A 24,256-nucleotide genomic window follows, 5' to 3' on the forward strand; every position below is an offset into this window, starting at 1 on the left:
ATGATATTTAGTTGGAGATGCTTTCTGAAATGTAATTTGCTTCAGCATTAATAGACTTTTGATTTTCTTTAGAAAATTATTGATTAACCAGAGTGATAACTACCAGAAGACACATTAAGAATAGCTAAAATTAGGTTTGATAGGGATGCAGGGTAGAAATGAGAATTTTAACGCTATCTATGTGGCAAAGAAGAAGAAATTAGACACTTCTATGGCTATGTATACACTGATGGCTGCGAATTCGCCATCATCAGATCGATTTTTCCAGTTTGATTGAGTGGCAGTGAAGACATGCTCAATCAATCTGGAAATCGATCTAATAAAACCACCTCCCCAAAAAGTGTAGCGCTGCATTGACGGGAACACGTTTCCCATCGGTGCAGCACAGTGGAGACTGTGCGCTAAAGGGAAATTACGAATTTTGCCGGCAATGTAGACCTGTCCTATGACTCAGCATTTTGAAATATTTCTTGCTTTCTACTTAGATACTTATATGGCCTTAGCAGAGATGATGTCTGAAGGTCAACCCTTGGAAAGAAGGGAGGCACCTCACATGTCATGAACTATGTTAACATAGTTATGGGGTCTGATCTTAGGGTGTGGGGTATAGCTCTCCAGCTGTTAGTGAGTCTGCCCCCTTCTGGGCTGGGTGAATAAAACATTCCAAAGAAAAAGAAAAGAGTTTAAGGCTGGCCCCCTTCCTCACACAAAGGAGTGGGAAGCAGTCTATCAGACTCCATAGTAGTCTCAGCTCCTACCCTGCTGCACGGCTAAAGGCCAATATCTAGTCCTGGGGTTTCAACAAAAGAAACAAACTGGCCCAATTTTCTTTCCTAAGAGTGCCCAGACTGGGAGTGCTCTCAAGCTGTTCTTCAGCAAATAACCTAGTGTCCTGGTCTGGAAACTCTAGCTCTGCTAGTTTTCAGAATGCTGCTCCAACTGGACTGAATTCCTTGCTTTTGAGGCTTGTCCTGGCCTGACAAGCTGTATAGAGGAAATGGGATAGGGCTACTGTGACCACAGGAGTTCTTAACCCTTCTTGACTAGTGAAGGAGTTATCTGCCCCACCACTGCAGTATCACTCCTTAAAACACTCCTGTGAGATAGAGAGGTACTAGTATCTCCATTTTAGAAGGGAATTGAAGCACAGTGAGAGACTCATTTACTTGTCCAAGGTAACACAAGGTGTTTATGGTAGAGCAGGAAATGGAACCCAGATCTCCCAAATCCTAAGCTAGCACCCTAGCCAATGGGCTATTCTTCCTCCCTTTCCTTGTCCATATATAATGTGCCCTTGTAACTTTCTCTATTGAACTATGTTAGGAGTAAGATCTATCGCTCACATCCGCTTAGAAAAAAGAAAGATGATAAAACCCAATCTAGCTACAGATACATATTCCAGAAGCTATTTTTGCAGGCAACCTGAATACAACTGCATTTGATGGACTGTATGTTTGATGTGATGAAAATGGGTCTTGCATCCTACGATGATGGGCAGTGACTGAAGAAATAGGCAGTGTTCTTCCAGACAGATTAATCCTACAAAGATTTTAAAATAAGAATGTTAGAGTGGGGTCATGAACATAAAGAGCCCTAAGCCCAGAAGAACTGGCCGGAAAGATACGAGTAGTCACATGAGTAACGACAAAGGAGAATTATGTTATTTGAAGGAGCATACTCCCCCCTCATATGTAATGAGATAATATGACTCCCATTGCTGAGTTTTTCAGGAATTAGTGTGAATTTACCATAGGATTGGATCATGTACACAAAAGTAAACATACCATCATTTTGGCTGGTAAGAAAATGTATGTGATTACACTACTGTATCAAATTAAACCAGGGGCTCTTTGTATGGATATGGTAGAAAATATTTCAAAAGCAGAGTTATGAAGCAGAGCTACTGTGCACGGATTTGCAAGTTGCTTTGTCAAGACTTAGAGTCAGAGGCACTTAAGTCTGTGCAGATAGACAGAAACCACATATGGATAATTAAACTAGAATGGGATCATTAACATTGGGATGTTGACTGTTAGGAAAGAACATGAGGGGGAAGTAATATTTTTCAGAAGGCGGCATCTGAAAAGAAATAGAAAAGATAAGTCATTGTAGATGGAGGTACAAGATATTTCACTGAGCAATGTGATGATACACTATGTTATGGACTTCTTGGAAATTACTAACCTATGAAATGACAACCCAAAATTTTAAAAGCCTGTAAAATGTTGACAGTGCTAGTAGGGATTATTTTATTACCGAGTCACAGACAGTATCCCATTAAAGTGAAGGAAATAAAGTTAGAGAGATGAGGATCTGATGCAAGATTGGTTTTTTGTTTTTATTTTGTTTGTTCATAAACCAAAGAAGAAACAAACAATATTGCACATGATATTACTGTAATAGTACAGAAAGTACGAAGGAAAATATGAAGGAGAGAACTGGAGAAACAGGAATCACAGGATCCTCAAGCTTAACAAAGTTATGAGGGAAAATTAAAACATTATCAAGGAAAGAAGGAGGACAATAATGAATACAGGTAAAAAAAAATAAAGATGAATGCACATACATTAGTAAGACGCCATTAGAGCCGTAAATTAAATTAAACCAAACAATAAAAATAATCAGGAAGAAATCAGAGGGGAAGAGCCTTGACTGGTGTAATTCCACATAGATCCAATGAAGTTACATGACTTTATATTAGCTGAGAATCTGGTCTTGCAAAAGAATCAACCCCATGTGTGAGATGGATAGGCCACCCTTCCTCTTTCAGTCCTCATGCTCCCTGGTGATGTTCAGCTAGTAAAAGAGTGCAAGATTTTGGAGCAGACCCTGTCCTTATTTTCAGTCCCCTCTGTCAGATGACTCACTAAGTAGCTTCAATGCCTGTCAAATAATTAAAGGCCCAGCCCCTGGAATCAAACTTGGAGAACCGTTTTCCTGTAGCATGGCCATTCTCTTTAGCAAATTCATGGTTTGACTGAATGATACACACACTTAGGTACCAAGCCCCCAAACACAAGAATGATATTGCAATTCAACATGGCATTAACAGTATACAATGAAGGTCATAATTATGGTTACATTCAAAATGGAGGTCACAGTCTTCAAAATAGTTACAAAGTCAAGTAAAGGACACTATTTGGTACAAGTTTGTGCAGACACATGCCAACCCATCATAGCCTCATGCAGAACCTTGGGCTATAGCTTGCCAAGGAGGACTTCAATAATGCAGTTCCCATATTTAAGTATCAAAGGAAGATCCAAGAAAGTAGAGATACATCAACCTGACTTCATTTGTACAAGACATTGAAATGAGTCCGGATTATTCATACTCCATTTAGAAATATGAAGGTGGAATAATTTACCTGGATTTCAGGAAAGCTTTTGACACTGTTCTAATTCAAAAGTATGATGTAAGGACTTTGTAAGTGCCTATTCATATGGGTAGTAAGAGTTCAGCGTTTATGGCTCAACTTTGTCTCTCTCTTAGGGAAGGTCCCTCACAGGTCCCTCTGCTGCAAGAGCTCCCACTCCTTTTTCAGTCTACTGGTTGATGATGGGGGGGAGATAGTCATGTGTCAGTTCATGCACTCTGAGGCCTGGTCTACACTGGCACCGGAGGTCAATGTAAAGTCACTTATGTGGATCTCCGAACACCTGCGTCTCCACTGGCACTACTGTTAAGTCGACTTAAGTCACGGCAAAAGTCGACTTAATAAGACCACCTCTGCGTAGCGCCTAATTCAAATTTCTTAATTTGATTAAGTGACAGTGTAGACATAACTTCACTTAAATTGACTTTATTGGCCTCCAGGAGGTATACCACAATGCCTCCTTGTGACCGCTCTGGGCATTCGCGTTGTGCTGTACTGTGGTCACGCTACCAGGAAATGTCACCTCCCCTCAAGCCCCAGGAAGATTTGAATTTTCATTTCCTGTGCTGCCAGCATGGAGAAAGTACTCCTCATGGCTACTGTAAAGCCCAAACATGCTCCTACATGGAGTCGACCAGAGGTCTTAGATCTCATTGGTCTGTGGGGCGAGGAGTCTGTTCTGGCTCAGCTCAGAGCCAGCAAAAGGAATCTGGACATTTATGGGAAAATATCCCAGGCCATGCTGGAGAAGGGAAACAAGAGGGACGCACAGCAGTGCCACGTGAAGATCAGGGAGCTGCGCCAGTCATATCAGAAAGCCAGGGAAGCTAACAGTTGTTCTGGCTCCTCACCCAAAACATGTCGCCTCTATGATGAGGTGCATGCAATTCTCAGTGGCGATCCCACCACAGTGCCTCACTGCAGCATCGATACCTCTGCTAGGACACAGTCCATGGACAATGATGAGGAATCCGTGGATGAGGAGGAGGCGGCTGAGGAGAGCGGGGTGTCCATTCTCCCTGAAAGTCAGGACCTATTCCTGACCCCAGAGCAGTCCAGCAGCACACAGGACAGCACTAATGATCCCGGGGAAGGCACATCTGGTGATTTTTTTTTCTTCTTAGCAGTTCTGTCCTTTTACATTGGGGAGGGTGGGGGGAGGAAGGAGATTTCAGGCATTTCGGTGACTGTACTGGGGGGTTACCCAGGGAACAGTTTATTTCTGTGATGACATATGTTCTGATAATCATCAGTTGATATCTCACGGAAACTTTCATGTAGGTAATCTGTTATCCTTTGCAAAAGTTTTCTGGGGAGGGCTGCCTTGTTCCTCCCTCCATGGTAGGATACTTTGCCGTGCCACGCTGCAATCAAGGGAGCTTGCGTCATGGCGGAACACAGCTGGTACCCTGCTGCATGCAGCAAATCTTCCCTTTCCTCGTGTGTGACCCTCAGGAGACTGATATCGCTCATGGTCACTAGGGAAGACGGCGCATGTTTAAAACACCAGAGCTATACAGCAGATGCCCTGTATCTTTGTATTCCCCATTGTAGTGTCCTACCAAGTCACTTTGATTACTTTTATTTGGTTTAAGCAGAGACTATATCCACTCCTCCCACCCCTCCCCCCGCTGTCCACAGACCCCCTATGTAAGGGCACAGTGAGCAGACCTCTCTGGGATGTAAGGAATGGAATGAGGGTCTGCGTTTGCCCTGTGAACTGCATGGGGAGTATTGTCCACATTGTAGCAGTTGTATCATTTTCTTCACTCTGCTAACAATGGCTACCTTGTGAATTTTTTTTCATTCTGTAGACACCTCGGCCTTGGGCCCCCCCAAGAAATGCTGCAGAAAGACTATCGCAGATTAGAAAGAGGAAAAAAAACAAAACAAGAGATGACATGTTTGGCAAGCTCATGAACGCCTCAGCAGCCGCAGAGACAGAGCTCAGAGCATGGCGGCTGACCTTGTCCCAGAATATGGACATGGACAGGGAGAGTCACAGAGAAATGCAGGAGCATGATCACAGTACCAGGCAGGAGATGCTGCAAATCATGCGGGACCAGGCAGACACGCTCCAGTGGCTTATGGAGCTTCAGGAGGAGCGGAGGCAGGACAGAGTCCTGCTGCAGCCCCTCTATAATGCTCCTCAACTGAGGGCTTTGCTGCCCTCCCCCTCCTCCACCTCCAAGAGGTCCTCCACATCCAAGAGGTCTCAGAGGAGATTGGCCAGGCTGATAAGTAGCGCTACCACCCTACCCCTTGAGACAGTGAATCACCTCCATGACTTGAATATTCATAAATAAAAGCTCATTTCAAAATGGTGGAGGTGAGCATATATCGATTGGTGAAGCAGCAAACAACATACAGGAACAGCAGCTGCATCTCATTGCACAACCTGGTTTTCAAAGCTTCCCTAAGAAAAGCGCTCCACCGTTAGCTCTCAGCGTAGTGCTGGCATCTGGCTGCTCATAATTGGCGGCCAGTCTTTCTGCCTCCACAGCCCAACCACCCTACACACACTTGAGACAGTGAATGAACTCCTCCATCTACCCCCACTTCCCCCATGACTTGAATATTCATAAATAAAAGCTCATTTCAAAATGTTTCTTTATTAAATCATATCTTGTTCTGGAGGGATTTGGAGGGTACATATATCGATTGGTGAGGGGGGATGTTCACCAAAGGCATATCCTTCGTAGCAGAAGTCTATTGATGGCCCTGCATACTTGAATCATGGCAACCCACTGTAGATTTACCGACTCCGAATTGATTCCCAACCGAGCGGTAACAGACGGGGTTCCCAGCTTCCACAGAGTGATGGCGACTCTCTTCTCCACCATCAGAGCTTGTCTCAAGTGAGTATTCATGCACTTCAGGGACAGGGCCAACTCCGAGCACAGTTTGGGGAAAGTTGCCTTTCGCATACGAAAGTTTTGCACCCACTGGTCATCATCCCACAACTGCATAACGATGCGGTCCCACCAGTCTGTGCTTGTTTCCCTGGACCAGAACCTGCGCTCCATGGACTGCAGATGATACATTACAGCCTGCAGCAATCGTGAATTGTTCAGCTCGATGGCTTGTAGCAGTGCAGCCTCGGTGGCATTGCTGTTGCCTGTGCTTCGGCTTCTTGTTCTACTTTGAAAATACTTGATGATAAGCTGCGATGTATTTATGACACTCACAATAATAGTGCAGAGTTGAGCTGGCTCCATGTCTCCACAGCAATGGTGAGCGCTCGGAGTTAAAAAAAAGGCGCAAAAACAGTTTTCCTGTTTGTTTGGGAGAAGAAGGGAGGGGAAAGCAGCGTTGCATCATGGGACAATGACACTCGTCCTGACAGCCACCGCGGCTAGTTGCATTGTGGGATAGCAACCCACAGTGCACTGCTTTGAAAGTCAAAATAAGCATGGTGAGTGCGGACGCACAAAACCTGCAGAAACAGTGCAGTGTACACGCTGCTGACTTCTAAAAATCGGCAAAGTCGATTTTAAGTAAGTCGACTTCACTCGGCAGTGTAGACGTACCCTGAGACTGGAAAGAGGCAGTCAGGAAAAGGTAACAGTACAAGGGAAAGAAAAACTAGTGCCATCAGATAATGATGCAATGTGCTTCCTTCCCCACTGCCCACAGACAGAGCTTCATTCTGCACTTATTGAAGCCAATGATAAAGCACTCAGGGTTAGATCTCCGTATCAATTGGACTGAGTGGAGATAATCTCATTGATTTTGGGGGCTTTGGATCAGACCTGAAAGAGTATTACTGTCTCCAAAATCCACCCAAGGCTGTTAGAGCCTAGAAGTGAGAGATCAAACCTTCGTTCTGAACCCAGAGTTCCCACAGACCAACATGTGGTGCAGTTTCTAAACTTCAAGATTCACTCAAAGTCATAAATTTATTTTTCGTTTATTGAAAAAATGTGTACAATGTTATGAGAGTGAGAGTTACTTAATTCTATTGTTATATTTAGTACTTGAAGTTGAGCAAGCTTAAACATATGTGCTTAAGTGTATGCACATGCCTAAGTGCTTTGCTGAATTGGGGCCTGAGGTGTTCACAAATATTTCCAACCTCTACTTTCTATAATTTAAGCATTCATAATGTAATAGCATAAGTTTTGTTTAGAGTCTAATACATGGGAAAGTTAAAAACAAGAAAATGGTGCATTGGGTGTGTTGAGAGTACAGGTGGTGATGGAATGAGAAAAAGAAAAATAGAATTAAAAAGGAGCTACAATTTTTGCTGAATACATAGCCATGAATACAGGGATTAGTCTGGGCTTGAGCAGCTCAAAAAGATAGCAGATGGAATAAATGATTACTAAAGATTTTGGTGAAATGCTTTAAATATCATTTATTTGTTTTGAATTATGAAAGATAGAAAACAGGAATCTGAGTGGTAGAATGCAGAAGGGATTGGGGAAAGAACTGCAATGGATGATAGCAAATAAAGTTATTTTAATTTAATTTATTTTGAATTATCGAAACCAAAATCAAGCGGCTGGTTTAATCATCTAAGAGGAAGAAGTGGTAAGAAATAAACAACAGTTTGTGACTTGGCAGTAGATTCCAAGAAAATATTTGTACTTCAATGTGTTAAACAAGAAGTTTAAAATTACAGGGGTGGGAGCAGGGCAGAGCATGATTCTCCAGCTGGGTATTGTGTATAGATATGACAAAGGACAGACTGAGCAGTATACAGTGTTGACAACTCTTGTAACTTTATTACAAGACTTACAATATCTGAAGTTTGTGTAAAGCCCCAGCTCTGAGTCATGTGATTACATGAGCATCTCAGCTTTCATTAAAACAAAACAAAAAAACAAACAAAGAGATGTTGCCAATCCTCATGGTTGCAGAAAAAAAATTGAAAACATGACACAAGCATACCCTAGAAAGCTCAGAAACCAGAAGGAAAATAAGTCAAACTTTATTTTTAAAATCTCATTATTTTTAAGATCAACTCATGTATAGGAGGGGGCCTACCCCATGAATTATGAAGATTTGGGATTGGTAATAGTGGGCATTTTCTACACCCCTATATTTGGGACTAAGGCCAGACTTGACCTAATGGGACAATTATCAAGGTAAAGATGTTGTCATGATAAAACACTATTCAAGCAGGATGCAAATTGATTTACAGTCTGTGGCACTGGCTCCCATATCACTGATGTCACTTTTCAGCAAGCTAATGGCCATTAGCAGTAGACTCAAATGTGAATGATAATGGAAGGGATAATGAAAGCCTTCAATATCACATCTCAACAAAAAGTGCTTCTCACTACGTAAACTTCCCAATACCAATGCTGAAGAAAATGTGGGCTTATAAAAGGTTCAGCAAGATTGTGTGTGTAAAATTATGAGAACAGTTTCCATCTATACAATACAAATATAGCTTACAAAAAAGAAAAAAGAGACATTCCAGAAAAAATAACCAAGAGGTCTACGGCCAGCTTCATCAATGCAAGAGATTCAAACAAGCTGTAAGCCTGCTTTAACTTCTTTCCCTTTATTCTGCTTTTCCTGGTAAGGGTGATGGTTGCAGCATGGAGAGTAGGGAAGACCATGCTTCCCTTTCTTCTGCAACAGATTCCAGCTCTTCCTGGGGGATTCCTAAGGTGTTCCCAGGCCAGCCAGGAGCTATAATCTCTCCAGCATGTCCTGGGTCGGCCTTGGGGCCTCCTTCCAGTGGAATGTGACCAGTATAGTTCCAAAGGAAGCCTACCGGGACATTTTTATCAGATGTCCAAACCATCTCAGCTGACTCAATCCAAAGGAGTAGCAGTTCTACTCTGAGGCTCTCCTGAATAGCCAAGACCTTCACCCTATCTCAGAGAGTCATCCCAGCCACCCTATGGAGAAACCTCATTTCCATCGTTTGCACCCGTGATCTCATCCTTTCAGTCATTACCCAAAGTTCATGCCCATAGATGAGGATAGGAACATAGATTGACCTGTAAACCAAGAGCTGCATCTGAAAATTCACCACCAGGGATTGGTACAGCTCCAGCATCACTGCCACTGCCACACTAATCCACCGGTCAAGATCCTGCTCCCACTTACCACCACTCATGAACAGGACCCCTAGATATTTAAACTCCTCCATTAAGGGCAGCTGCTCCCTCTTCTCCTGGAGAAACACTCCTCTTTCTTCCATGAAAGAACTGTGATCTCTGATTTGGAGGTGCTGATTCTCATCCCAGCAGCTTCACACTTGGCTGTGAAGCATTTGAATGCTCATTGGAGCTGAAGAAGCAAGAACAACATCATCATCTGCAAAACAAAAGAGATGCCACCTCCAAGTCCCTTTACTGGATAAACTCTCCAACCTGGCTGCACCTTGATATCCTATCCACGAAGATCACGAGCAGGAGTGGGGACAGGATGCACCTTTGGTGGAGTCCAACACCCAACTTGAATGAACTCAATTATTGAATGAACTTGAATGAACTCACTTAATGCCAAGAATGTGGACACAACTCTCACTCCGGGAACAGAGAGACCAGATGGCATGCAGCAGTGGCACCGGCACTTCTTATTCTGACAGCATTTCCCACAGGACACCTCAGGGAACGTGGTCATAAGCCTTCTCCAGGTCTACAAAGGTAGGCTGATTATCAAATTCCCACAACTCCTCGAGTATATGGGAGAGAACAAAGAGTTGGTTCATTGTTCCACATCCAGGATGGAAGCCTCATCGTTCCTCCTGAATCCGAGGTTCAACTAATGGGCATAGCCTCTTCTCCCTGGTATAGGCTTTGCCAGGGAGGCTGAGAAGTGTGATTCCCCCTGTAGTTGGAACATACCCTCTGCTCTCCTTTCTTAAAGATCAGGACCACTGCTCCGGTTTCCCAATCCCAAGATACTGCACCCACCTTCCATGCAACATTGAAGAGTGCATTAATCACAACACCGCAACTTTGTCCAGTAATTTTAACATCTCCGGGTGAATCTTGTCCACCCCAGCTGCCTTATTGCTGTGAAGGCACTTTACCGCTGCAGCAACCTCATCAACAGAAATAGATCAGATCCCACTGGGGCATTATGCACTGCTTCCTGAAAGGAGGGCATGTCCACTGGGTTGAGTCGTTCCTCAAAATGCTCCTTCCACCTCTCCAAAGACTTCTCAGTTGCAGTCAGTGTTTCACCACCCTTGCTGAGAACAGCCTGGATAATGTTCTGCCAACCCCTCCTGAGGCAGCAAATGTTTGCCAGAACATCTTTGAGGCCATCCAGTAGTTATTCTCCATGGTCTTTCCAAACGCCTCCCAGGCCCGGGCTCTCTCTTCAACAACTACCATAGGCACAGCCCTCCTTGCCCACCGGTACCTCTCAGTTGTATCCAGAGTGCAATTCACAAGCATTTCTCAGAAGGCCTCCTTCTTTGCCTTGACAGCTTTCCTCATCACTGGTGTCCACTAGGGTTGCCACCATGACAGGCACCAACTGCCTTCAGGCCACAGCTTTTCGTGACTGCCTCAATGATTGAGGCGTGGAACATGGTCCACTTGTACTCAATATCCATTACCTCATCTGGAATGGAGGAGAAGTTCTTCCAGAAGTGGGAATTGAAGTCTTTCCTCACAGGGTCCCCTACCAGATGTTCCCAGGTGATCCACACATTGTTTGGGCCTCCGGTTCATCGGATCCAGCTCACCACCAAGTAGTGATTGGTTGATAGCTCTGCTTCTCTCTTCGCCTGGGTGTCCACAGCATACAGTCTTAAAGTCAATCACTCCTCTTCAGTCCAAAGTGCTCTGGTATCAGGTACATTTGTAAGCAACCTTGTGTTTCTAATATGGTGTTCATTATGTACAATCGATGGCTAGCACAGAAGACCAACAACAGCTCACCTTTCAACTCCAGATCAGGGAGGCCATTTCTCCCAGTCACTCCCCTACAGGTATCTCCATGTGGGCATTGAAGTCCCCCAGTAGAACAATAGAGTTGTCGGATCGGTGCTCAATAGACTGCCACCTAATTTCTCCACAAAGGCTGAGTACTCTGAATTGCTGTTAGGTGCATAAACACACGGCAGCCAGGGTTTTCCTCTCTGAGACTCGAAGTCTCATTGAGGCACACCTCTTGACTATTGGGACAAACTTCAACTTCACAGCACCCAGCTGGAGACTTGTGAATATCCCCACACCCGCCCGGGGCCTTTCATGCAGGGCTACACCCGAGTAAGAGACAACCCTCAGTCAAGAAGATTGTTTCCAGAGCTTCTGCTATGAATGGAGGTGAGACCAACTATATCCAGCTAATATCTTTTCACCTCTTCCACCAGTTCTGGCTTTTTTTCCCCTCGCCAACGAAGTCATGGTCTACGTGCCTACAGCCAGTTTCTATTGCAGAGGGCCAGTTCATTGTGGTTCATCCTGCTTTAACTGACCAATTAATCTGGGTTGTGGCTGCTTTCAGTCTCTGTACCTGTACAGAGCACAGCTGTGACTCTAGTCCTCAGCATATCTGATCCTACCTGGAAAAGAACCAATGCCAAATAGCTCTATAGTGAATATAGCTAAAATGAAATCCTAATTCAAAATCGAGAAGTCACAGATCAAAGAGTCAGATGGCACATTCTACCACATTCAAAACATGACAGCACTTTGTAATACTAAGGACAAGAAGTCATAGGTAACATTTTTGCCATACAATGCAGTGGTGTTCAGCATTTCCACATCTGACTTGACCAATCAAACTAATTCACCAACTTGACACAAGCCCCATTGATTTAATAAATTCTCCAAAAAGTCTGGGAGAGTCTAAAAAGTTTACTTTTTCCTTGAGTGGCATAAAGAGAAAATGGTCACATTGCTCATTCACTGTGTTCATCATTACTTCAACACAACTTTGTGGGATGTGAAAAACATGCACAGTATTTTCAACTTACTAAAAAAATATAACCATATTAGATCTGCATACTTAGGAGATAAGAGATAATGCTGCATAATGCAATGCAATAAACAGCTTTTGAAGTTGGTTAAATGCTGGAGTGGCATTAAGGCATTGGACAACCGTAACAAACAAGCTGTTTATTGCAAGCACTTACATTTTGAACCATGAACATTATTCCTGTATGACCAGATAAAAAAGGAAACAACAAACCATGAAGAAAATCTAAAGAAAAACAAAAATATAAAGTTCTGTGCAGCTGGTTTCTCAGACTTTCCGTTGTGCCATTTTGGGTGCATAATTGCTTTGAGGAAGTGTTTGAAGCAAAGTTTAAAATGTAAAAAGGGATTAATGTTTTATTGCAAACAAGTGATGTGATTACATATACATACAAAAAGATGGATACGTTTTTCAAATAGGCTGCAAATTGCAACAGAAACAGGCATTTGTATTTGCAGACTGGATAACTGCACATAGATACCTTATGTGTACGTTACATTTCCATTTGCACGTAGAAATGTAGGACTTGTAGACAGTATCTGTGGGTGAAGTTTTATAGGCCCATTAGAAAATCAGGCCTCAAGCAGCAATAAAAACCATCAGTGACATTTGCAAGGGGAAAATGTGTGGTCCCCTCTAGGCTACAACCAGCTGAAATCCTTCCCCAGCCATATACAAGAAACCGTTGACAGTTAAAGATATTTTAAATATATTATTGGTGGAATGTGAATTGTCTGCTTGCACATTAAATTTAATTCCTGATTCACACTTTGTTTCTATAAAATGATGATATGCACTGGGTCGTTTTTCTTTTTTATAATGGGTGGGAATATGTTACATTATATGTTCCTTCCAGGGTGATAGTAGTACGGTGCTAATAAAAATAAGTCTTTTTTAAGTATGTATTGAAAAGCAGATTTGTATGCATGCTAACTTTGCTGATGCATAGAAATGCTTATGATCACAGAACTCCATACTATGTTTTCAAACCATCTGATACTGGGAACAATGCATACAGGTACTGTATGTACAACAGAACAGAAAGAATTTGACCGATGATGTTCAGTAGCAGTCAATCAAATAAATGTTATGACTCAAACCAACAAAAATAAGGAAATTATAAGGTTGGACCTAGAACCTTAAATTACTCCAAAATAGTAACATGGCAAAACATATTTGATATTCTTTACAAGAGACTGATTCTAGAGTACAATAATCTAGATACACAATCTAATACACAAACAACAAGAAGGGTTAAAAATGATAACAAACCATAATAAGAAAACTGGTGTCACCACTTTAATGCTACATAAACATAGTTTTTGTGTGGCCATTCCCTTGATTTACTTCCTTTCTTTCTACAACTTTTTTTTAAACAAGTGCTTCATAAAAAGCATTTGAGAAGGGAAAACAATAGACAGTAATGGCTCTTGAGAAGTGTTGTGTAAATATGTATTTTATGACTTATTAAAATGTGGATTATGTGAATGTGAACCCAGGGACTTTTTAAAAGGGTGTATTATAGACTGAAAAGACTCCAGTTGGCTCTTTTGCATTCCGTATGGCTCAGCAGACAAATACATGTAAAGACTGCTTTTAAAACATATTACTGTGCATAATAAAAATAAATCATCGTGGGAGACACTGTGGTTGCACAGGGACCACTAATTTGCTATTTTCCGTTTTTACCACTGATTTAGTTTATGACTTAAACAAATGGAAATGAGGAAACCTTAAAGCAGTAAACATGTATTACACTTTTATAATATAAAAACAGACTAAGTGGTATTTTATTGTAAAATGATATGCTCCAGGGTTGAGACTTTATACACTAGGTTTCAACCCACAGTAAATGTTAATAGCCATGTTATAAACTCTTGAAAAGTGGGGTTAATGATGGGAAAACTGACAATCTCCATTCCAGCTGCACCAGGAAGGACTTTGATAATGCTGTGAACAGTTGGAGATGTGCTTCTGAAATACGGAATGCAGTTTCTAATGCAGTTGCCGTGCTAAATGTTAGGCAATGGGCTTTTCCTAGAACTGTGTTTTGATAATGGTTCACTCAAACTATGGTACAAGCATCTCAAACAGCATTAACAACAGGTTCATGAGAGGAAAGCTGTTGTCTAAGTGCCATATTTCTTTTTGCCCCTTATGAATTAATTTAACTTGATTCTTGTAAACTACAGAAAGCTTTTGCTAACTGTTTTCCACAAGATTAATTCCATTGTGGCTGCATTTTAGCTTGTAACAGCCATTTTTAATTTTAACATTTCATTCCATGAATGTTCAAAACAGCTTTAGTACATAAAAATATTTTTACAGCTTAAAATCATATTAGCCAAAGCAAATGTTACCTGGATACACATGACTAATAGAGTAGGATTTTTGGTAGGATAAGAATGCCATTCCTACTTCCTATTCAATGTGGCTGATTTTTACAGCTGTCTGTGACAGGAAAAGAATGGAAAACATTCCTTTGGGCATGGATAAGATTGTCCACACATGAAATCAACACAAAGGATGAAATTCACTCCTGTGAAGAGGGCCCTGTTTTGTACCAGCCTTTGCTTATGGGTGAATTTCACCAACATTGAGTGTTCCCTCATACCAATATGCATTTTGCACATTAAGCCATTCATCATCTTTTATCCACCACATTTAGTTATTCAGCTGTTTTAGCCATAGCACATACCAATGAAAATGGTGTTAGATGTTAACTGTGCAAAGCAAGCTCCATGGTTATCATGAAGTAACATGCTGTGATGCAATGTGGTAAACAACTCACAAGCTATGGGTGGCCAAACTTCACTTTAAATACTCATTTTTAAAGTCAAAAAGATCATTTCTATTAAAAAGAGGGGAAAAAAACTTAGGGAAGAAGACTAGAGACATAGGAGTTGAATTTTAAGCATCAAATCCTTTTACTTTATAAAACCTTTATTTTTAATTTTGATTTTCCAGTTAACTCATGAAAAATATCTGAAAGTATTCATTGGCATTTGGATTTATGCATAGCAACTAATATAGTTAGGAAACATCTTTGTGATGGCAGAAAATAACTTTATATATACACATACTGTCCAGCAGAACTTATAGTCTGGTAGAGTGGAAATGAAAAATGATGTGTGAATTGGTTGAAGCCTTTAAAAATAAATAAACCTGGCCCAATACTACTAAATTCATAATTTTGTTAGTATGCATTCACAACAAACATTTTAATGACCCAGAAGGTTGCAACAAACTAATTTAACTCCAAAGGAGTTATTAAGCCTATTAAATGTTTCCACTCTATTGACAAGATATTGGATTTGAAGGCAACTCCGTTTAATAGTACTAAATCCAATGTAATTAAACCACTTAAATTACATGAAAAGACCATCAAATGTCTCATTTCATACAAAAGCAAGGCTATTCAGGGCCAAATTCAAGTCCAAGTAGAAGCAAGAATAATTATCACTTTCTTCAACCTGAAAGTAGAAACATCCTTTTTAATTGTAGCGTGAGATTACACAGATCAACAAAAAAAGGGTAACATCTTACATACAGAGGCACATGCTTAAGTACTTTACTTAACTGATTCCACACACACTACTATGCATGCAGTAAGTCATAGCTACATCTGTGTGACCTACAGAAGTTTACTTTCTGACACTAAGAGTAAGTGGATTTACTCCATCTCTTTATCATAAACCTCTGTCCCATTAAGTCAATAAAGTGCTACAAAAATGGCATGATTATGAGACGAATACGGAAACCAGGAAACAGTGGCGCTGAAGAAAAGATGTACAGATCTTATGTGCCAGTGTAGGTAGGTAGAGTAATGGTATATCAGCATGGGAAATTAAAAATCTTTTGAATTTATAAGTCTTAGGAAAAATAATAATTATTTTATTGGCTCAAAACTGGTGCAGGCAATCGGACTGCAAAACTCCATCACTGGAGACACAAGCAGAAGGAGATATTGATGTTTTCAGAGGCTTTAATTTAAAATCAAGACTGGCACTGGGAAAGTTATTTGGCTTTATCTGAAATAGAAGAGAAGCATTTGGGTAACCCTGCTTCTCTGGTGTTCATAAGATTTGTTTCGCTCTGTTTTCTCCTGGGTTGGAGATTGTGATTTGGAATGAACACGTGGCACGGAAAAGGAGTGCTGCCAAGGGAGGGAAGAATGATCTTCCATTAGCTTTGATTGGGGAGAGTCAAAACCCTGACAGAGTATGATCTTCTGTAATTCATGAGCCTAGCTTGGGGGAGTCATGAATATCAAGCCTCATAATGAGTTCTTGCTGCAATGAGGAGAAATACATTGCTGGCCAAACCAATTGCTTTTCTTGAAAGAATCAGGATTCAGAGATGCTGTTTCTTCAGCAGGAGCAGACTGTTCTCTAAGTCTCCTTCCTCAAGCATTAGAGAGGGCAACCTACACAGAAACAGCTTTTCTAATGCATGTTAATACTTTGTTTATCAATTTCAGTCTTTACAGTCAGTTGTTTGGATCCTCAACATTGGTAACATATTTAGCCCTGCTATTTAACAGAAACTAACTGGTATTACATTTTCCTTCAACGGTTATCTTTTGCTGGTTGCTTCCATATCAGCAGTATTTTTATTTAGTCCCAACCTCATAGGAAGTATGTCTGTTTGGTCAGTGTCAGCTTATTCTGGTTCTTCTGACATCACATTTGTTACATCATAGGCCAATATATAGGCTCAGGACTAATTGCACTTTGGTTTGCAGAAGGTCTTTCAGCTTCAGTGCTAGTTGATTCAGCACTGGCAAAAACAGTTGAGAGATCTGATACTGAAACAGAGTACGCACACTCACTCACCAGGCCTTTCCCCTGTCTATTTAAACAGCCAAAAAGTCATTTTTTCTTCTCATGAAAATAATCCCATTTTCTCCTCCCATTCTTTATTCCCCGCCACACTTTTGAATATCACTCTGCTGCCCCTTCAGCTCTTTACCGGTTGTTCTGCTTATCTGAGAAGAGACCCTGCCTATAGTGAGTTCATGCATCTCCTGGTGATAAACGTGCAAGCTACTATGTCTCCTTACCCCCTTCAGACTTATAGGCTATTTTATACCTGGGAAGGAAAAGAAAAGCTCTGAGCTTCAGAAGACACATAAGTAGAGCTGGTCAATGAAACTCCAATGAAACCATATTCCACTGGAATATGCAGTTCCATCAAAATTAAACACTTAATGAAACTGAGGCAAAATCACCAGAATTGTGTTTTGGAAGAAAACCAGAAAAAGGTCTGACATTTCAACATTTTAATTTTGAATTTGCTTGTTCTGTATTATGTTATAATACAAAATTTAAAAAAGTTTAAATCAACTCAAAACATTTCAATTTTGTCAAAACTAAAGGCTTTGATCAACCCAGTTTTTCCTCTGGAGAATTTTAAAATTTTCAGGCTTTGTTGTAATTCAAAATGACAGGATTGGTCGAGAGAGGAAAAAAAAAGGGCAGCAGAGAATGCAAGGGGGATGCCAGAAAAGAGTGGAAGAGCCATGGAAAACAGTAAGAGGAAGAAACAGACTGAAAAGGGGAACAGAAATGGGAGAGTCTGTGAAACAGAAAAAAATAAGGTGAGGAGAGAACTAAGGGAGAGAAGGGGAAGGTCGGAAGACAAATATAGTGAGGGGCAGTATGCGAGGGAAGGAATAGGAATAGAAAAGGGACTGAAAATGGAAACCCAGAAGGTTAACACATAGGAAAGAAAACATAAGGTAACAATAGTACAGATATGAGAGAGAGAAAAACAGAATGGGCAAGCAAGCCAGTGGAGATGTAGCAATTGTACCAGGACAGGTGTCAGAGGTCATGGGGGACCATGCATTATTACAAAGGGTGGGTTCCAACCAAGAAGACTGCTGTTTATGCTGTCTTCTGCACACCCAAAGTCTCACAGCAAATCTAGCTAGGGAAGAAGGGTGGTCCAGTGGTTAGGGTACTAGCCTGCAAAGGGCTCACTACCCTGCTGTGCTAGAGACTTCCTGTGTGACCTTGGGCAAGTTACAGACATGCTGTGTTTCAGATCCTGATCTGTAAAATGGGGATAATAGCACTTCCCTACCTCACGGGGGCACTGGGCACTGGAGGATAAATAAAATTGTGAGATGCTCAGATGGGTGGCCCCCATTACCATTTGTAAGCACCATAGATAGTATCTTGGTTATATTAAAAGAAACTGGACAATTAGGGCAGGCAGGTTTTAATTCTTCTCTCCTAGGGCCAACCTCCAATGGACTTCAAAGACTGCTGAATCAGGCCCATATCCTAAAGAACTTATTATGCTGTGAGGCAGGCAAAGCAGTCAGGCATCAAAGAATTAATAAAGACTTCATTTGTGTCAGACCTGAAGTATCTAGCCAATATAACTGGCTTTAATTTGCCAATTTTTTCCTAGAGCATATGACAGAAATTTAATTAAAACGATCCATCTCTCCTCAAAGTTAGCTCTTACATTTTTGTCACCTTTGTACTTGCTTCTTGACCATTATTAAACTCAGTACCTCAAATAAATATCAAAACTTAAATAAAGTGCCTATAATAAATGAGTCTGTTACGTTCAAGGGTTGCAGATTGTTTAGGGTTTTTGTTTGTTTGGCCTTTAAACAAAATTTTGACTCTAATTGGACATTTTATGGAGACAGAATGCATCCACAGTTGTCTTTTTCATAATAGATATTAAGGAGTAAGCACCATGTTCGCAAATTTTAAAAATGGGTGATATTAATTTAATAATAAATCTACATTTCTTTGTAAATGTGTGCACACATGATTTGTTTCAGGAAATGGTAAAATGAATTTGCATCAGAATTTTCATTTTTATGAATGCTGGATGTTCCGCTTCCCCCAGCATTTGGTCTGCGACACAGACTAATTTGCAGCATGGCAGCACTGCTGGAAGTTGACTCATGTAGTATAAATCTTGTGATTATTACTTCAGTAAAAATGATACATTATTGTAAGTGTTCATCATGCCATCACATTGAATCTGAATGCATCTCAAATCAGATCCTCCAGATTAGACTAAGCACAGTCTTGTCAGGTAGGAATAGTCTAAAATCCCATGGGGTATCTCCCTGAAGTATCACCCTAATCATTGCTGTGCCCATTGAGAATTCAGGCATTCTGTTCTGAAGTGCTAAGGTGAGAGTATGTTTTTATATGTTAGAAATTCCACCTCTGCCTTTTGAAGGAACAATTTTATATTTGTGCAAAGTATTTTCTTTATGAATAAATTTCCCTTATTTCAGCTTCATCTCTGACAAACATCTGAAGCTGGAGAACCTGGGTACAGGACCCACCCTCTTTAATTTTACTGGGAGGGGCATCAGAACCATGAGCACTTGTGTGCTAATTTTCTTTTCTGCAGACCATATAATAGAGAGAAAGCACAAGCACTCACAAGCAGACTAAGAAGTCTCTGATTGTATCTGTCTTTTGTAAGACACACGGTGTTACTGCAATTGCAATTCTGCATGGGCTAAGCCCTGAGCTCCTCAGTTGTTACTCAGTCCTTGCCTAGGCAGGATGCTCACTGGGCTCTGTAAAATTTGAAGTCAGGATTTCAAGATCTGGTTCCTTATTTTATTAATGTTCTAGAATTGATATGGTGAAGGTAAAGGGCAGTAGCAGTATGGGGGGATTTTAGCAATTTGCCTGCTGCACACTGCCGATGGCATTGCATTCACATAAAAACGGGACTTTGCAAAGTAACACTGGTTAATTTCAATCTGTAACCAAGCAGAAGGAGAGGAGCCTGATCAACATACCCACTCTCTCTCCATGATGCAGTGGGATGCTCTCATTTGATCAGTGCTCTCCTCATTATATCAGGCACTGCAACAAGAAGTCCACAGGAACAGGGAGCACTAAACAAAAGAGAACTAACGGTATGGGAGCGGTCATGTTTTCTCCTCTCCTGAAAGAGGGCACTGGAGCTACCTTCCTCATCAGGGCAAGAAAGGAAACATGAACTCCCACTCCCACTATGCAGAGAAAGGAGAAAAAAAAGAATTGGTGCTCCTTCCTCCAGGACTGGTGAGAGAGGGAGAATTTCATTTCTCCATTTTCAAGGAGAAACAAAGGAAGGAGTAAATTTTTGCACATTCATCCTGAAAAGCAGATGAACTGCACAGAGAGAGGAAAGAGACTCTCCTTTCTAGTATAGGGAAGGGAGAACATGCTCAACAATGAAGGCCAAAAGAAGAACTGCAATAAAACTTATTATTGTCATATGAATCACATGGGAGGTGCTGGGGTTGGGTTACTTCTGAGATTTTCAAACTCTCCGGTTTGGCAATATTTCAGTTTTCCAGCCATTTCATCTGTAACTTGATTTAGCATCATCCAGAATCGGATTCTACTGGGGTTTGTATTAGGTGTGATTCCAAAATTGAATTAAAAAAAGGCTCACTGTACTAAAATAATTACTTAGCCCAATTGCTTCCACTGTGTTAAAGAAGCAGCTCTACATCCAGCAGCAAAGCTGGTAGCAATTATTTGTACCATTCCTGATGTGACCATATGGTTAAGCTTATTATATTTTGCAATATGACATTTCTTCTCTTTTTTTTACGGCCAATGTTGCATCTCTCAAACACGACATAGGGAGGAATGTTTACGATGCACATTAGCATCCAGATCTCTCAGACATTTTTAAAATAGTGACAGAGACATGATTCAATGGTGAAAGCAGAAAAAGGCAGACTAAGACAAGTGTTACATACTCCCTAGAAAACATCAATTATTCTGTTCATTGCTTTTAAATGTGTCAATAGAGCCAACCCCCTTCAATGAGACAACAGAATTAAGAAAATATCCAGGCTCAATTATGCTTTTAAAAGTGATCATTTCGTTTACCTCAAGAGTACACTCAGAGATAAATGACTGCTATTAAAGTGCTGTTCTCATCAACACATGGCAGCCTTTATCTTCTCATATACTGCACAGAAAATAGAATTATCCCATTGCTTGGAACCCATCTTATTTTCTCACGCTTCACAAACTCCGAGAAATAAAAGGCAGTATCATCGGCTCTCTAATATTTTACAAAGAGCAGACTAAAGTTCCTCCAGCCAGAGCCTGAGAAGGACAAGTGACTGAAAAGAATTCTTATTAATTCATCTAAGTTTTCCTGCTTGTCCAGAGAATACTGATTACAGGCCTCACTCCCCTTTCACACACACCCCTCCCCTGGAACAAAATCATCCAGATAATTCTAAGTTTTTCTGCCTCCTCCTCCATTTGCTCTACAGGTAGCATGCAGGCATGTGGCATAACAACAGAGTAATTAAAGTAACAATAAGTTGCACTTATATATAGCAACTTTTACTTGGGAACTCAAAGTGCTTTACAAACATTAACCCTCACAGTCCATATATATGTGGTGGGTAAATATATCTATTTTACAGATAAGGAAATCAAAGCATCAAGAGGTAAAGTGACTTGCCCAAGATCACAGGTGCTTGAAGTGGTTTCCACTATATATAGGATTTACAGTTTGTTTCAATGGCTCTCAGCACGCCCACTAGGAAAATTGTTCCAGCACCTCTGCAGTCAACTGTGGGGCAGAGGCAGGATTAGACCTAATCCTGGTGCCTTAACCACCAGACAAGCCACCTTTTCAAGAGCTAATAGAAAAAGGCGATGAAGATTTTGTAGCACAACTCCATTCCACCCTTTCTGCACCTAGTCTTTCTTCTTCTAATGCACTGACTTTCTATACCAATCAAGGCCATTCTCCTGCCCCCCTTTTTGATACTAGAATGTTTGTATACATCTCTATCACCTTCCACAGGTAGCTAAAGGTAGGCTATCTTGGGAGATATTTTGAGGGCCATGTCTGCTGTATTAAAGTTCCATTAACATGCAGTAGCCAAGCATGTCTTTCATGCAAGACTTTCTATAACACCTACACCAAACTTCCACAATTCAGCGGAGAGGTGGGGAAGGGATCATTTCTTATGCGTATTTATTGAGGTAGATTTTGAAGAATTTCTATAACTTTACTATGATACCTTAGGAAAGAGGATAAAAATTAACATCTTAGTCTTTAAATGGGCATAATACCAGGAGTCAGGATTCCCAAGTTCTTTCCTGGCTTTGCCACTGACTCATACTGTGACATCATGCAAGTCAATCACCATTCTGCACTAATGAAGATAGTACCACCAGCTGACAGGGTGTTGTGAGGTTTATTTCATCAATGTTTGAAAAGCAGTTTTGCTAGCCTCAGCTGAACAGCACTCTATGAATGCAAAGTACCTCGTGGACGCACCAGCTAAGGTTAGTGGGGACGGAAGAGTTTTGGGGGGGGTCTTATTTTTATCTATTTTAGGTACTTGGCCCACCCCACTATCAATCTTTACTGCATTTATCCTCACAATACCTCTGATGTAGTATAACACTATTCTCCCCATTTTACAGCTAGGGAACTGAGGCAGTGAAAGGCTAAGGGACTTGTCCAAGGTCATAGAAGTGGAGCAGTGACTTGAACTCTCAAGTCCTGGGATAGTGCCCTGACTAACAGACAACCTTCTTCTCCTCCCCCGCCCACTTTATTCCCATTTGTTTTCTTTTTAATTTTTTAAAAAAAAATGTTAACATGGCAGTTTGTCCTTCTTCTGGACCCTTAAAAGGTACTTCTGGCCCACATGAATTTAAAGGACAGTGAGAGGGCATGTTTGAGAGGATGGGCACTGGACATCAGACAGGTCTACAATCTAAATTATTGGGTGGAATTTTGCTCTTTTCTTGCTAACAACAAAAGGATAAAAAACCTTGGGATATAAATAATCAAACAAGAAGATTGCAGGGCAGGTGGCTCAGAATAGCAACAAACAGCTTTTTCTTCTAGATGAAAGGCTGGCTTGCCTCAAACATAAAAGCAACACACCATTAGGCCTACAAGGCCTAATCTCTTCTATTTTTAAAATAAAGTTTTACAGCACCACAAAGCTGATTTTTTTTAAATGAAAAACATGTTTTCTTCTATTCTTCCTTTTTAAAATTATTATTGAAGAAATAGGTAGGGCTCTGGGGCACATAAATATGAAAAACACTTCATTTAACTCATTGATACTTTGAATTGATGAATGTAAATACCAGGTCTTTGAGGCAAGAGACACAATATGTAATTTAGTCAGTCTTCATAGCCAGGATGAATTAAGAGGAATTTACATAAATATACTTGTATATTTAGCAATGCTGTACAGTACTATATCCTTCTTTCAACAAACGTTGGAATCCTGGCCAAAAATTATTGGAATTGAGACAAAAGAGTTCTCTGCTCATAAATCAAATATTCAGAAAATAAAGTTGGAAATAAAAATAGACTTAAGATTTTCAGTCCATTTTATTATAATTCCTATGACAAGATCAGTGAGTCTCTACTGGCTCCAATATATGATCTATTCTACATAGATTTATGGATGAATGGAGGGTCTCCAATTGAGTTTTCCCTCAATGTTCTGAGTGATTTCCAGAAAGGTGCATATAACCTATAAACTCTTGAGTCTCTTAAAACTAACTAGAGAGGTAGTTGATCAAATAGGTGCCATGCAGAGTGGTGAATAACCTGAAAAATAAATGCTACTTAACAAAAGCTTAGAAAACAATTTTTAGATAAAAATGCTAACACTTGATTAACAAGTTTTTCAGCATAATTCAGTGAAGATTAGAAGGAAAATTATGATGCAAATTACGGGCAAAAGATAGAATATGTAAGAGGTTTTCCTCCCTCATTATGCCCCTGTGCAGGGGACAACCACAGTATATGGGGGAAATGGCACAGATACTGAACTACTCTGGCACCATATGTGAAACTGGCTAGAGGAAGATGGCATAGAAGGCTACTGCTCTGACCTCAACTACTCCAGCCACTAGAGTTCAACTGTCACGGGGAACATACTGGGTGCTGTAGCCTGCACTCTCCAAGAACCAATGTGGTGAAGGAATTTTGGT

General features: G+C 40.8%; 1 protein-coding gene across 8 annotated transcripts in view; it reads right to left on the reverse strand.

Moving 5' to 3' along the window:
* The window catches only part of SPON1 (spondin 1), a 678,179-nt gene that overhangs the window by 141,771 nt on the left and 512,152 nt on the right, over positions 1 to 24,256 (reverse strand). The window lies entirely within an intron of this gene.

The sequence above is a fragment of the Emydura macquarii genome, unplaced genomic scaffold (genome assembly GCF_026122565.2).
Source record: "Emydura macquarii macquarii isolate MOO-44397 ecotype Brisbane River unplaced genomic scaffold, CSIRO-AGI_Emac_v2 contig_3240, whole genome shotgun sequence".
Classification (NCBI taxonomy): Eukaryota; Metazoa; Chordata; order Testudines; family Chelidae; genus Emydura; species Emydura macquarii.